General features: G+C 41.0%; 1 pseudogene; it reads left to right on the plus strand.

The window, feature by feature from the left end:
• Window positions 1-15527, plus strand: part of LOC136554935 (uncharacterized) — a 63107-nt pseudogene that overhangs the window by 14681 nt on the left and 32899 nt on the right.

The raw sequence follows: 15527 nt of genomic DNA on the forward strand, positions 1-15527 counted from the left end.
TTCATGGTTTGTCAGGACATTATTAAGTGGCAATTAAAGTGACTCAAGTGTTCCAACACACAGGTTGCCGAGGGCCAGCAGATGATAAGACCAAGATTAAAGAAATTGAAATGCAGATCTACATTTTCTATGAAATGGTTGTGAAAATATAAGCAACTTAGTCCTGTTTGATGTTACTTCCATAAACTCCTATTCTCAAGAAAGCTTCATGTGCAGCTCTTTTGCTTCTGTGACTAGGGAATTGTAGTCTCCTTCCATTCTTTACATCAAATTGTTAGCTTGCAGCCTTGCTCGTATTTGCTCCAAGAGAAGAATGATCAAAAGTTTTCTGCTGGCTACAAGCCCTTCACCCTTTGGAAATGTTCTCTTGACTGTGAAAAATTTTTTCTTGGTGTCTTTTATGAATAGGAGCAAAAATTTCCAAGGAGGGAAGTTCTGATTGTACACATGAGAACTGAAAGGTGCTTTCCAGGGGAGTCTGTACTCTTCCACAAAATCTGGGAGAAGACTGGGAAACTGTGCCCAGAGGTAATGTATTGTGCCAGCTGCAGCCTCAACTCCAAAACTATTTGGTTTGGCTGGTAGTACCGAGACTTCAAGTCCCTTCCCATCCACCTCCTTTTTAAACTTGCTCCCATATGTACTGTCTTGTACCTTTGTCCTGCAGCTACTTGGGTTTTTTTTGTTTTTTTTTTTTTTTCTAAATGTTTTCTTAATTCCAAGCCTTTTGGTTTAATGTAACCTTGTGAAAAATGATGAAATAATTTCTTCTGGGTTGTTTGCTTCTTCCAAGGATGATGATTTTTATATTATCTGAAGGAAGGAGATTTTGCCTTTTCTTTGTTCTGTTGGCCAGATAGCTCTTCTATTTGAACAAATATTGAAAAATTAATTAAAATACAAAATAAATATATATATTTTTCTCTTTTTGATGGGCCCTCACTTCTGCACTTGTCCTTGTAAGCTGCAAGTAGCAAGAGAGATCTCCAGTTAAGTGGGTTTTCAGTAGAAGAAAATTGATTTGCACTATGTAGCTAGCTGATGATTTTTTCCTTTTATATTATTGGAAATATCAAGGGTTCAGGGAATATTCACTGTGTCAGCAGCCTTGCATCTAATGAGGTTGTTTGGACTCTGCTCTCTGAGCCAGAGTAAAATCTTTGAAACATGTTAGTCACGATTTAACTGCAACTGGGGAAGGTTTTTAACAGTGAGCTTTAAGTAAACTGCATCTTTTTGAATTTCCTGGGCAGCTGCTTTTCTCTCTTTGATGTACTGTGCCTGGTGATGCTGTTAATGAAATGCATAATTATGTGTTACATAATAAAACAGAGCTAACATGAAGGTGCCTAATAGATTATAATGATGTGGAGCCCTGAGAAACTAAAGACTATTGGGGTTTGTTGAAAAGTTCCTCTGGTGACAAAGATGATGTCTAAAGAAGTTTGAATAACTGTGCTGATAAATTAATTGTGGTCTCTTTGTGTGTAAATGACATTTTTCAGGATTTTGTATATAGAGAGATTATTGAAAAAAAAAGAAAAGTACAATTTACTAGGCTGCTGATGTATGAAGTGTCAGCGCCGAGTGCTTCCAGTGCCTATTAGAGCTGCTGGCTTTGGACAGATGGGTGCCCTAGGCAAAGACATTTTTTGGCACAGCCTGTCTCACCCATAGGATCAAAAGGAACAACAACAAAAAAAAAATCTGGCAATATGCACAGAGAGTAAATTGCATCCTAAAGAGCAGCCCCTAGAATGCAGTCTTGGAATGAATATTGATAAATGAAACATTCCGCTTTATGGCTGAAGAGTTGTAGGTGTTTTGTGACTGGTCCCAACTTTGATCCCTCCTTTCTCTGCTTTTGTCACCTACATTTTCTCTCCCTCTGTAATAATCTGTATAACTTGCTCCTTTCAGAGAATCTTTAGGAACTGGTTTGTACACATACGTATTTTTAAAGGAGATGGTGTATAAGCTTCCAGCCCTGGACCACATGGGCTCCTGATGGTGCTGGGCTGTGGCTGGGCTTGCTTGGATGCTGCCCTGGGATCACAAGAGCCTGTTTGCTGGGAGAATTAGCATGCAGGGAGCTCCAGTATGGATTTACAGCCTGCTAGTTACTTGGCACTAATTCCCTTGGGTGGGTGATTCTAGTACCTACTAAGAGTGCTTTTGTGCAGGTTAGCTTCAAGAGTGCTTTTGTGTGAGTTAGGCTCCTTTTTGAAGGTGAAATAAGCTGTTTTTCACTTCTCAAGCACCAAGGGTACCCAAATGGGCAGTCAGTGCCGAGCAGCTAATATGCAGTAAATTCACACCCAAGCTCACTGAGCATGAACTTCCTCATGCAGCCGAATCCCGAGGCTCTGCACTTTGTCTCTCTCAGCAGGGAGCAGATGGCCCTTCTCTAAACAGGGAATACCAATAAAGCCTTATGAAGAGCACAGATATTGTGTGAATGAAGATTCGTGCCTGTCCATATGCTTATATGAAATGACTTGAATCTATCACAGTTCTTGGGTTAACTTCTGCACCCGTGATTTTTGTTAAGATACTTTAAGGTGAACTTTGCTGCTGAATTGCCATCATCCTTGTCATTAGCAGACACTTTTAGTAGCAGGTTTTGATTTCTTCCTTACTCATCAGCACCAAGACACCATACTTTTTGTTATATGAATGACTACATCTTTTGTGTATGAATCTTTCTTTGTTGCAATTCTCTTTCCCAGAATTTATTTGAACTCCAATTAATGGCTTTCTCTAGGTCGCTAAGTACTAGGATGTGAAATCAAATAAATTTTTAGATAAAACTTTGCTTTAGGCTGGGATTCATAAATAAGTTGATCTATAATTACTGTACAACTTCACTTTATCTTAAGATCACATAATGGGTTAAATTTTTGTGCTAAGTTTTCTTGAAATGTTATAAATTATTTTATCTGTTTTTTATGCTTATGCTTCAAATATATCATTGATTTCTAAGTCATCTGCATGTTTTCTTTATGTTTTTCCTCCAGTATTGCCTATATCCAAGAAAATTTTGCATCACAGAAATTGCCTCTCCAACTTCCATCTATAGTGAGAGCTCTGAACAACTCCACCAGCACTATTGTGGCCAAAGTTTAAATTTACTTACGTACAAAAGATATTGCTCAAAATGCTTTTAACATGTCTTTTTAGAAATGACCTCAGCCATCCTAGCTTGCCAAAGATAAACAGCATTTCTGCTCGACAGGCGTTAACCCTTGGAGGAAGTGAAGTCCAACGCTGAATGCAGAGGCACTTGCTCCGAGCATTCAGGCTGCTGTTGTAGAGAGGAGCCATCCTCCCTCCAGATCCCAGCACTCAGGAAGGCTCCAGGGCTGGGGAAAATCAGCACAAGCCTCGGGGTTTCTCAATCGCAGATGAAAAATGCTGCTGAATGTTTCTGACAGTAAAGAGGAGGGTCTGGCCCAGGTCAGCTTGACTGTTCCTTCTAGAGGATAGAAGGGTAGGAGGAAGGCATAAAGTGGGATGAAAAACAAGAAGGGATGGCTGGTGAGCCAGGCTCTGGTTCTTGATGTTCTGAAGATATTCTGTATAGGTTAAAACAATCACTTGAAAGTATTTTTTAGAGTTTAAGTTTCAAGAATTTTTATATTTAGAGTTTCAGAGTGCTTTTATAGCTTTTTGTAGTCATTTTTACTGTTGGTTTTATTCCAGAAGAGTTTCCTGTAGTATGATACTTAAAAAACCCTTAAAAGGAATCCACAATAAGGATACTCCATTTGTGTGAATGAGTTGCAGCAGATACGATGAAGCAATTCTTAAAATCCCACAGCTGCTGTTTTCCTTTCAACTGACACGTTCCTGTTTTTAAATAAAACAGTTGAATGCTAGGTTTAAAGAGAAATTCAAAGAATGCTGTGGTGTTATTGGAAGTCTCTGGCTATGTCCAAGCAGAAAGGACAGTTGCATGACTCTGTTGTACATGGCTGACCATGCTATAGGAGTTCTTTGTTGGGATATGCTGTAAATCATCCTGAATGTTATCTTTTCAAACTGAGAACAGAGACAGAAGGAGGCTGAAATTTAAGTCTGGATAAATTTCCTACAGCTTATCATGCAGAAATGTGTTTATTGGCATTCTTTGAATGTAGATATTTGAAGTGCTTAACAATCTCTAACTGATGAGGTCTATTAAATGGCCATGTGCTGTACTTCACTTTGTCTGAATTGGAGAAAAGTTCCTGGGCAAAAGCCTCCTAGTCTTATGAGGAAAGGTTGCATATTTAGTCCCAGGGGAATTGCTAATGAATATACCTCTTTAATGGGATGCAATGATAGGGGAAATAGTGGGATGTGAAAGGAGATGACATTTTTTACTAAAAAACCTTAGTAAGGTATCATAAGGACAATATTTCTGTGCAGTGGTTTTCACCATGAAAAATATTTGACTTAATTTTGAGTGTGAGACCCACTTCATTGTGGGTCTAAATAGCATTAATTACATCCACATAACTCTCTATTTTGTGTAGGAGGATTCACTCTGAATCCTTTATTCAAAGGCATTTGTACTGGTGTGCTTTAAGTCGCTTCCCCCACAGCTGTTAGACATTTGCAGTAGCAGGTCAGGTGAACCTGGACTACCTTTGTGCTTGGTTATAGTGGTTGTATGCAGCCATGGAGGCAAAACCAACCAGTTCAAGGGAAATAAAGTATAAAAACATGTTATATACCTCACCACTCTTCTGAACATACAGTCACTACACAGGGAAAAAGGACAAGTACACTTAGAAGAGGTGTTTGGGGTGAGATACCATAATTTGTACACATGATTTTCTACAAGCAGAACTTCATGCCAACTCACAGGTTTGTGATTGTGGGGACAGGGATGCCTACACCATGCCTTGTACTGCCCACCATTGCTCTGTGTGGTAACTGATGTTCCTGCTGCTTGATCTCCTGAGCTGGACTTCTGTTGGAAGCTGCTTCATCCCTTTCCTGGCATCCTTCAAGACAATGTTTGTACAAGGAGCTTGTTCTGTCAGGAAGCAGGAGTAAGGGAAAACAAGTTTATATCTCCTGAGCTCAGCAAGAAAGAAAAAAATATTTGAATTTGTTTGCTTTTTAAAATATTTGTCACAATGCCAAGCTATTTTAAGCAATCTGGCTACTTCATCTCTACTTACTATCCTCTTCTACATCCGAATTATCATAAGCCACCTGAAATATGGGAATCAGATGTGAATTTTAATGTAAGAGTCATGCTTCAAGCTGACAGGGGTGGGAGGGGGAGCTGTCACTGCATCAGCCAAGATTCTCTGGTGGAAGTGTTGATTGATAACCTATACCTGGGAAAGGAGGGGAGCACCCTTCCCCTTTCAGTGGACTGAGTTGCTTTCCATTCCCTTGTGAAAGAAGTAGGTAGCCCTGTGTAACCATTGCCTTCATCTCCAGATATATGAAAAAATGCAAAGTCCTTTGCTCCATTGTTTCCTTAGGTAGAGCTCATAAATGATCCAGTCCTCTCCACTGGTAGTGCTGGCTGTCATGCTGGCCAAGATGGTTGGTGTTCAACATGTCCCTGTAGGGTTCCCTCATGAAGCTGAAATGCATTCCCTACTTGGATGTGGAACCTTTTGTTCATTACAGGAGAAAATGGTGAGGTCTCTCATGTTGCTGATCTGTAATTTTTCTGAGTCGTGTTTTCCACAGAGGCTGTGTGGCTTCTCTGAGACCTGGAGCTTAGAGAGAAAAAGGGGAAAAGGGAGACCCTGATCCTGAACAAGGTCCCCATGGTGTGATGTGCTGTACAAAGAGAATGAAAGACTCCTTTTCTCTTCAGGCTTGTGGTAGGTTTTGAATTACCACTGCCCCTGGAGTCCTGAGAGCAGTAAGTGCTCCATAGTGCCCAGCTGGATGCTGTTTATTAAGGGTCCAACTGAGAATCCAGTGGAGGTTTTCACAGACCATTGTCACCGTTTCTTGTGAGCAAAAGCTGTAGAAGAGAGGAGCAACAGCTGAGTATGGTGGAGTGTGGTTTGACTTCTGGATGACTGGTCTGAGCTTCCTGTATGTTGGGTACCATAAGATGTACACTTTCAGGTGGTGATTCCTGACATCTAAGGACAGCAATTAAAGGGAGGTAAGAAGAATTGTTTTTTGAAAGTGCTTGCATTAACTAAAGACTAAATGTACAGCTTGGAAAAAAAAGCTGCATCCTTTATTTTTTTTTTTAATCTACATAAATCCATTAAGTCTTGTGTGTCTTTCAGTGTATGAACCAGTATCCAAATTTTCATTTTTTCATGGCATTGATGCCAGGTAATAAGTACTGTTTCCTCTCCTAAGTGTAGGTGCTGGGTCTGTATTTATCCTAGCTAGTGACAACTCTGTACGACAGCCTTCTATAATATAATTAGGAGAAATGCTTATTCTTTGAGAGGTTCTCTAGGAATTAATTAGATATATATACACAGCCAAAGCTATTTGCAGGACACTTCACTTTTCTCCCAGTACTGAGGTCTACTGGGCAATCTTCTAGCTTCAAATGACCCTCTAGAAAAATAAAATGTTGGTGATTCACTCTGTTCACATTTCTTCCAAATGTAGCCATGTCTGAAAGGTTTTAACAAGCACACTGAATGCTGGGTATAATCTAACTGTGTTTATCATGAGAGGAAAAATTGCCAGCAATGCAGTAGGAGGAAATAAAAACAATCTGTGACATTATGGATGACTTCTATATGTACCACGGCAGATAAAACAGAGGGGAAGAAGCCATAAAGTTTCCCATGGTATTCCAATTAGATGACAAGCCCATGGAAAGAATTATAACTGCTTTCCTGGTTCAGAGTGAGGTCCTATTCACTTGAAGGACCTATATATATACATTTATACATATATAAAATTTCATTTTACTCCCACTCCTTCTTTTTTTTCTTCTCCAAGCACATTAAAGAAGGTTTCTGGACAACCTGATCACAGACTATACCAATACTCTAAAGCAAAATACATAGCATCACAACTTGGTAAGGATTTTATAGCTAGACACTTTGCAGACTGCCAAGTTTTAGCCTAAATCCTCTTAGACATAGTCTGAGTAGGCTGATATATATCTCAAATAGCAGATGTAGTTGCTAAGCTGCTCTCCATCATATTCAAAAAGTCATGACAGCCAGGTGAAGTCTTCAGTGACTAGAAAAAGGGAAACTTCATACCCATTTTTAAGAAGGATAAAAAGGCAAACCCTAGGAACTATCATAGACAGTGGGATTGTAACCTCAGCAAGTTAGTGGATGATGAAAAGCTGAGTAGTGCTGTTAGTCTCCTTGAGGGAAAATATGTCATCCACAGGGGCTTTGGCAGGCCTGAGGAGTGGGCCACTGTGGACCTCATGAAGTTCAATGACATCTGCACCTGTGCTGGGGCAATCTCTGGCACCAGTACTGACAAGGTAATGAACAGACTGAGATCAGCCCTGCAGACTTGAGGATATTGGTTGACAAAAAATCAGATATGAGCTGGCAGAAAGCCAATTGTATCCTGGACTGTGTAAAAAGGAATGTGACCGGTAGGTTTACTCTGCTCTTGTGAGACCCCACCTGGCACATTGCATCCAGCTCTGGAACCCTCAGGACATGGATCTCTTGGAGCAGGTCCAGAGAAGGTCCACAAAAATGATCTGATGGTTGGTACCTCTCTCCTGTGAAGAAAGACTGAAAGAGTTGTGGTTGTTCAGCCTGGAGAAAAGAAAGCCCTGGGGACAACCTGTTGCAGCTTTTTAATGCTTAAAGGGGCTTATAGGAAAAATGGAGAAAGACTTTTTATCTGGCCTGCAGTGATATGAGAACGGTCAACAGTTTTAAACTAAAAGAGAATAGGTTTAGATTGGACATGAGGAAGACATTTATTATGATGAGAATGTCTCATCCCTGGCAGTGGCCAAGCCCAGGTTGGATGGAGCAACCTGGTCTAGTGGAAGATGTCCCTGCCCATGGCCTGGGATTGGAACGAGATGATCTTTAAGGGCTCTTCTAGCCCAAACTATTCATTCTATAAGTATATCATTCTATGTCCCTGGTCTCTCTCCATATTTCTTGGATGCTCTGTTACCTTGTTATCCTCTCAAACAAATGATGCTTCACCATTCAGTCACCTTAGACCTCTGGGATTTGGACTGATCCCCAGCTCTGTTGTAGCTTGGGCATCCCAAACCCTGAATAGTGACTCAAGAGATTTCTGCTCTGCCTCTTAAAGTAAAAAATATAACAACTGAAAAAAATTATGAGGTCTACCATTTATTCCAAGCCTTAGATCTTGTTACTTCACCTAGCATGAGAAATCCACATATAAGGATAAGACAGTAAAAAAAATTAGTCTCTTTACATGTTACCTTATCTCTCTTTGCTCATTGCTTCTGAGCATCCTTGAAACTTTAGCAGAAGTTCTGGAGCAGAAATTCTAGAGAAAGGTGTCTGGCAATGATCTTTTCTTTCCATGTGTGTTCCTCGTGGACCAAGGTTTCTCTTTCTTTTTTCTCTCTGACTGATCCTGCAGCTAACAAGATGCTGTGGGAGCCTGCCTATTTGCTTCTTTAATCTTTTATCTCAGTGACCACACAGTTTATGAAAGGGTCTGCTGTTTCTAAGTTCCACTTATTTGCTTCACTTTAGTACTATTTTAATCTTCAAATGTCTCCACTCAGATGTAATTTTGCAGAGACTGTCCTCTTCCTCTGGCTGTGTCAGCTTGGTTGGGGATTTGCTGCTCTGGGAAAGCGTGGGTGACACAGTAACATTTGTGCCAGATTCTGCATCTTCTTTGTTCAGTATTATTCTGAAAGATCACAAGATGTATAAACTGTGCATTGCTGGATTCCCCAAACCAAAACAGGGACAGGGGTCAGCTATGTAGGAACTGGTAGCTAGCATGTATTTATAAACAGGTGATAAGTTATATTTGCATATGCAGAGTGAAAGATTCAGATAACTAACAGCTTGCTTAAATGCCACATAAATTTGGATCCTTTTTCAATGGAAACTGAAAAACCTTTGGTAAACAGCACCTGGTTGGTAACAGAGAGGAAAAGTGACAGGCTCAAGAGAACATGTCATTTTAGCTCCTCAGCACTGGTACTGTCAAAGTGTGGATCTTCTCTTACTTAGTTCTTCATCGGTGTTAAGGATGATGAGACCTTCTGTGTTTGATCATCTTGTTGATTCCTCTTACAGGTCTGGATGAAATCCCTAGGCAGAAAATATGTTACACACTGAATGGAGAAGAAAACCAGCCCTTAGATGAGCGAGGTGGCGGGCAGCAATAAGGTCCAGCTTCACAAAGGAATGTGACTCCTAACTGCTGCAGAAGTCAGTGGGTACATTGAGAAGCTACATTATCTACACTGCGAAGACATCTCTGTAAATACTGTTTTGTACAAAACTGGTGGAAGTGAGACCTGGATCTTCAGTGGTATTTCACTGCCTAATTTGTATTTAGGCACTGTCATCTCTGGATGCTCTACTTCCTATGGAGCAGGGAGGCTTAAGATTTGTTTTCTTAATACTCATTATATTTTTGGAACTTCATTGATCACCCTGCCTGTTTTATTCTGTGCTCTGGGTGATAAGGCTCCAAACACAGCTGTATCTAGTGCAGGGCTGCTACAGTGCACTATGATTTCCAGCTACATTGCACACCACTGTAAACACCCCCCTTATAAAATCTGGTTCACTGGAACATTCAAAGCTGCTTGCTGCCAGGGAATGTTCCTTAATGAGGGTAAGGAGTACTTGAACACATCTATGACTTGGCAACCCTTCCTGCTTTTTATAAGCTACTATACACTTCAGAGAGAAAATATCTTAGAGGCTACTTTTTAATGGGACAAGTTTACTTAAGAGCTGAGTGGAGTTGGTGCCAGTAGTTCTGTTTTGTTCTAGCTTAATATTAGCCTTGTCAAAGTTCTTATAGCGTCTCCTGGGTGTTTCTGTATCGCATACCATATAAAGCTGGTTTTGGGAGCCAAGAATTTTGGCTGGAATATATATTATAGTGCTTTCATTATATTTTTCTAAAGTGTATCAGAGGTGGCCCTATATTAAATCCATGGAGTGAAGCTGATTTTTTTTCTTTCTCCCTTCTGGTTTTGCCTTAGCCCACACTGCAGACATTGGATCCAGAATTTGAGCCAACCCAAGTCTGAGGGTTATTTGGGATCCAAGGTCTTGGTTTGGCCTGTAATAAAAATGGGTAATTAGTGATTTTCTTTTTTTAGATGATACCTTAGATTTTGAAAATCACCAGACTTTTAGGACGGTGCTTTTGGTTTGGGCCTGCACTAGCAACTACTACATGAAAATATTCCTTTCTCATCCTGCTGACTTAAGTATTCACTCAAAGACAGCTTGCCAACATGGTGAAAAATGTGGTGCATCCTGTCTTGCCTCTCTGAGAAGATGTGTGTTTTATGACTGCTTGGTGCTTTCTTACTGACAGACATCATTAGGTGGTGGACTTGGCAAAGTTTTCTTATCAGAGGGCATCCAGCCCATCTTTTCTAGAGTGTTTGTGTGGGAAGCTGGATCCTCTTCTGGCTGCGCAAAGGAAAAAGGGAGCTGCTGTAACAAGACCATACTTTGTCTTGGAAAAATCCTGGCTACCACAGAAAAGATGGAGAGAATATGTTGAGATGTGAGTGAGATTGGTTAAAATTATGTTTGGGCTTTAAGCCTATGTCAGGTTTAAGAAAACATGGCAAGGAACCATTTTTATTCCTCTTTTTTTGCCTATTCTCCTGTGCTGGGTTTTGAGTTTGGTGTGATCCCATTACCCAAAAAGCAGCTGTATGAGCCATGAACAGTGGAATTGAACCCCTGACAAAAATATTTATGACAGAATCAGGTGCTGCTTTATGTGCATGGCAGAGCAGCAGCGCAGGCTTCCCTTGGTTTCAGTGTGGTGCAGTTGGTGGTGCCCATGTGGGATGGGTCAAAGGATCCATTGCTCCCTCCTGTACCTACAGCAGCTCTCTGTGGGACAGTCCAGCGTGTCTCCCTTCAGGATCCTCTTAACCTGGCCGGGGCTGATGCCAGCTTGCTTCGCTGTACACCAGCTTTCAGACTGTGCTTGCAACCAGGTGTCCTGGACTGCCAAGCAGATAGTATTCTATTTGCCATCTGTATGGCAGTTGTCTTCTGTTAAGTGGGCAGTTTTCCTATCTCTTCCACAATCACTCCTCCCTCCGGGGAGACATCTGTTGATAACAGGCTATTGAATGTCACTGCATGACTGATAAGAACTATAGCATCCCATTGTGAGACGCTCTGCCCAGAGGGAGGAGCCAAGCATTCCTACCCAGATATAATCTTGAGGTTCTGGAACATCAACACGGCTTCTTCACTGGATTTCCCAGAGGAACAGCTGCCTCTTCCACTGGATCTTCAGAGGAAGACTACACCTTTCTACAGGATCCCTGCTCCAACAGAACCACACCTGACACTCCAGGAGGACTGCAGCCACAATTCCAATTGGACTGCTACCAACACCCTGACCAACAGGGTGTCAGGTTGTATTCTGACTCTGTCAGTGTTATTTTAGTTTACTGCATTGTTTATTTTATCTTTTTATTTTCTTCCCTAATAAATAACTGTTATTTCTGCTCCCATATTTTTGCCTGAGAGCCCCCCTTAATTTCAAATTTATAACAATTCAGAGGAAGGGGGTTTACATTTTTCCATTTCAGGAGAGGCTCCTGCCTTCCTTAGCAGACACCTGTCTTTCCAAACCAAGACACCAGGTTATCCAGAACTGCTCCTAAAAGCAACAAAACAAAGTGAGGAGTTGATGCACATGAATCTGTGTGAAGAATGTGAATCTGAACATGAATGGAAGGCAAACTTACAGCTGGGCAGAGTTACTGGTGTTTATTAACCCAAATATTTATGTTATGGAGGCATGCTTTCCTGACAGGTGGTGGTAAACAAGGCTATTTTGCTCTGTAGTTTTCAGGAAACCTGATTTTCTCTCTTCATAGGAGTTTCGGAAAAAATCCCAAAACTCAGTGATACTGAATGAGCTACAAAGATGAACTAATGGGCCTTTTCAGCTGTAATCCTTAGAGAACAGAGACACCATTTTCTACTATTAAATTTCGCCCTAAATTTCAAAATTTTCATGAAGTCATTTCAGTGTCCAAATCCATTAGGAAAAAAAGTCACATGCAACCAGTTTAATATTATGTGAATATTCAAAGGAGACAGGGAGAGGAAGGCTATATGGAGGGAGTTCTGTTTTCAGGCCTGCCTCGTTTTCTCACGTTGTTTTGGCCCAACCAGTTCATTTTTCAAAATTCTCAGTTACAGAGGGGAAAACAATGCCTCCATGTCTCATGTGGCTTTCAGTGTCCCTTGTCTTTGCCAAGTATTGTCAATTTCTTAAACAAAACACCTTATGTAAAGGCAGAATTTCTTGTGAACTCTGGAAGATGATTTTTCACCTGGCCTCATTTTGATTATTTAATGAAGCTACTACCTAAAGGTAGTACATGAATCAAAATATTTTTATCTATTTGGATTGGTGAAACCATAAAAAGAAGCCCAAGATTCCAGTTGCATTACTGTTTATTTTTAGAGCAGACTCTGAACAAATGAAACAAATTGCCTTTCCCATGCTAGAGTAAATACCAACAGATATAACCCTTCCTCTAATCTAAAAGAAACCTTTCCCAGTCTTAGCCATTCCCTTTCCTAAAATGTGATGAGAGCTGGCACTGTGCCTTCCAGGTTTGGAGCTGCAGGCTTCCACAGAGCGGTGGGTGAGGAGCAAGTGTGGAGCTGGCTGAAGTCAGGGATTGGAAGGGTTGGAGGGATTTGATTGGAAGGGCTGGAGGCTGAGTTTGAGCACATTGCTGACCTACTGCCCTTGGAAGTGCACTGGTAGTTACTGCAGTGCTCATAACCGAGGATATACAATAGAAGTTACAAATACAGGGATAGTGAAGATGAGCCAACAATCCGTCGGATTGAAATCCTTGAAGGACCTCGTAAATACTTTAATGTTTACACAGGGCCTGTATATTTTCACAATTACCTTTCCATGAGCCCAAAATGTTTTAACACTGGAATGTTTTCAGGCTTTAAGAAGTTATATTTTCTGATACGTCTGAAAACTGCAGGCTCAGCTTCTCTATAGGCCCATTTTTTCTCATGAACAATTAAAGCTGGATTCCTTTTTACCCCCAAATATGCAGAATGTAAATGGTGAGTTCTACTAAAGTTATGTATTGATTATGATCACCGTGTAGTGAGAAGAAAAGGTTTGAATTTACAGGAGAAGGTTGTACCATAAATTGGCAAAAAGATGCTTCTACAATATTTGCCTCTATTATAATTAAGAAGTGATAAGAAAAATGACTTTTCTGTAGAGAGATTTTTGAGAGAAACAAATCCATAAGAAGTTTGAAAGGTTTGAGGCAGTTCTTTAAAACCTCAGGGTGAAAGTTTGGGGGCATGAAGACATAGATCAAGTGTAGGGAATTTTGCAGCAGCTGTGTGTTCCTCTGGTTTCTGTCACAAGGCGCTTCTCTTTTCTGTCCAAAACAAGGCTCCTGTTAGAGTGTGAATGGGACTGTCATGGAGTTGGCACACCTGCTGCATGTATTAGACAAGCAGTGACAATGGATTGGTACTTAATATGGGGCTCTGGCTCTTGCTGTGAGGTCCATTGTGAATCGGCTGTAAGGTCCATAGTGAGTGTAACACAGATCCCTTTTGGCTCATGGACAAGACTTTCTGCCTGATGTTGAGAGAGGGATAACAAATCCAGTGAATTTTGGTGGTGTTTTCTATTTCTGGGGAGTCCTGAGAAACCAAAAGAAGTGACTTCTGCACACTTTCTGCAGAAGGAAAGGCGCTGAAGCAGCATCTGGAACTAATAACCTGTGTTTCACAGCTCACTGGTGGGCAGCAAGGGAGCCGCTCCGGCTCCAGCAGGCCCTTACGTAAAACCTGCACACAGTGATTTTCAGCTGTGGGAAATCTGAAACGGCTTCTGCTGGCCCAGGGAGGAGGAGACTGCCTGACTCCCTGTTGGTTCACCTGGGACAACAGGCTCCCTGCAAGGGCATCACCGCAGCCTTCAGATGTGGTAGCATGCAGGTGGAGCATGTACATACACACACACACACACAGAGGAAAATCATATCCAGCCATCAAATGGGGTATTCCACTAATTGGAAAGTCTGTTCTGGTGTCTGGCCACCATTTGGCAGATACTGACAGTTTCCACTTAAAGGCAGCCAACCTCACCAGAAAGCCAGCTGTGCGGCTGATCTCATGAAGATGTCATTGAACAACCCTTTGAACTCCTTCAAGAAATGGTGGGTCTGACTTGAGGCAGGCTGGAATCCCCTGGGGGTCTTTGCTGGATGTGGGAATACAGACATCCATTGATGTAATAGTTACACCTCAGCGTTCCTGAGTTGCATGTAAGGATATCATCTTCATTCTGGCACCGGGGACTCCTTCCACATTCACCTTAAGCTGAAACAGAGTCCCTTTGCTGTTCATAGGTCACTTTTTCTGTTCCTGTGAGTGTTGCTACGTCCTCATAAATATCGGTAGGTTGTCATAATGGTTGCCATGATGAAAAGACTTATTTATTAAAAAGAAGAAACAGATGGCACAAAATACTTCAATGAATTTCAGCATGTTTGAGAAATGAAATACCTGTTTTAGAAATATCAGTTTTGAGAAGGTGGTAAATGCTATCTCACATAATTGTGAGTACACTGAGTGTATACAGAGTGACAGCAGAAGTAAGGCAAAAATAAAAACACATAGAATGGAGTAGTTTTATGAAAAGCAATGAAGAGATGAGTATAGTTTTATTTGCTGCTGCCATTTCAATACATGGAGTTCTAACAGTAGGTGAATGGGACACAAAAGCCATGTTAGACAGAAAAAGCCTGAGGAAGCTGAATCCTGGTGTTGGGGAGAAAGGAGGAAGGAGAAAGAGAAAGCAAGTCACACACACAAAAATTCTGTTCCCAGAATTGTAGGTGCATATATCGACCACATTTGACTATAAATAAACTGCCAGGTGCAGAGACAGCCACTTATTTCCCGGAAGAGCAGAAAGTAATACCAGCATCCAGGGCACTATTTTTAACACGTTCTGCACTTGTAGTGGAGGGTCCTTGCTGTAAGGCATAACTGAGGAAAAAACATGTGCTGCATGTGAATGGTATGCAAAAAGCAGGGAGATTAGTTAAAGGAATTTTTTTTAAGTGATGAAAGTTTATAGAAATTTGTAGCTCAAAGTATTTTTATGAAAAATTACTTATGGTTCATAATGTGAAAGAGCTTTAAGAGGGATATAGATTTTTTAGAAAAGGGAATACTGAAGTTGGAGGGGTTAAATGCTTTTCCCATAGAAGTTGATTGTACAGCTGGAAGGAGAAGTGCTTTTGCTTGAAATTCTGGTTAAAAATGTCAAACCCCTATATTTACTGGACTGGGAACAGGGTATAATCTGTATCTCTAGGT

This window comes from Molothrus aeneus, chromosome 1 (assembly GCF_037042795.1).
Source record: "Molothrus aeneus isolate 106 chromosome 1, BPBGC_Maene_1.0, whole genome shotgun sequence".
NCBI classification, from domain to species: domain Eukaryota; kingdom Metazoa; phylum Chordata; class Aves; order Passeriformes; family Icteridae; genus Molothrus; species Molothrus aeneus.